This window comes from Poeciliopsis prolifica, unplaced genomic scaffold (genome assembly GCF_027474105.1).
Source record: "Poeciliopsis prolifica strain line A6 unplaced genomic scaffold, Auburn_PproV2 SCAFFOLD008, whole genome shotgun sequence".
NCBI classification, from domain to species: Eukaryota; Metazoa; Chordata; class Actinopteri; order Cyprinodontiformes; family Poeciliidae; genus Poeciliopsis; species Poeciliopsis prolifica.
In genome coordinates, this window is record NW_026562383.1 from 4,456,571 (window position 1) to 4,457,557 (window position 987).

Consider the following 987-nt stretch of genomic DNA (forward strand, 5'->3'; position numbering starts at 1 on the left):
GCCTGAATGGCTTTACGAAGTCGTGTGCGTAAAAAGAAACTTTTAAGTTTGGCATTAGCAGGTTATGGCTGTAAAGAAACAAAAATAATGGCCCAAGTCATTTTTTATGTTTTTTTCCCCCTAAAAAACACATCTTGTGGGGAAGGGGGAAAGAGGTGGTTTTTATTTTATTTTATTTATTTTTTATTAAAAAGGAAAAACAAATAAAGGCGTAGGCCATTACTTTAGAAAGGTGACGACATACCGTGTGAGGAGCTCCTCGGCAGCCACAAACATACTACAGAGATTTATCAATATATGTCAGGCTCAATTGTAATACAAGATCCTCCAAACATTTCCTATGTGTATATTTTTGGGGGGCTTCAATTTAACTCAAAGTGGCATTAAAAGATGTCTTAAGTCTTAAATTTGACTTGCTGATCCAGGGAGCAGAAAAAACGTGACCAGTCTGGGTTGAACTCCTGAGGGAAGCTATATGGCCAGGAGGAAGTAGTTTTTAAGCTCTGCTGTTTATCTTTATTGGTGTGGCAGCGAGATGCTCCCTTACGCCTTGGATTTACACAAGCAGGGTCCAAAGGCTGCACATAAATTCATTTCACCACTGACCCTGGAAAATTGACGTCAAGGCAGTTTATGTAAACTATTAAATAACAGAAGCATCAATGCTGATGTTGTGGCAGCTTCCCATAACAAAACTTCATAGATTGAGTCTCAACATTTGGTTGCCTGTTTTCTCCTACATCCAGTCAACCTTACGTTTGATTGACGCACGATGTTTAAACAAAGGCGGCAAGTTTACAAAAGTTTCTTTCAAGTTGAGGGAAAAGAACTGGCAAAATGCTACCCTGGGGGATGAGGGCGGATTCAGAAAGAGGTCATTAAAGGGGAAGACAGCTGTTAACCTCTCCAAGTTTCATTTCCTTTCCATTAGTCGGTCCAAAGTCAAAGCCTCATAAACTGTCCGTCAGTCATAGAAGAGCTCTGCTT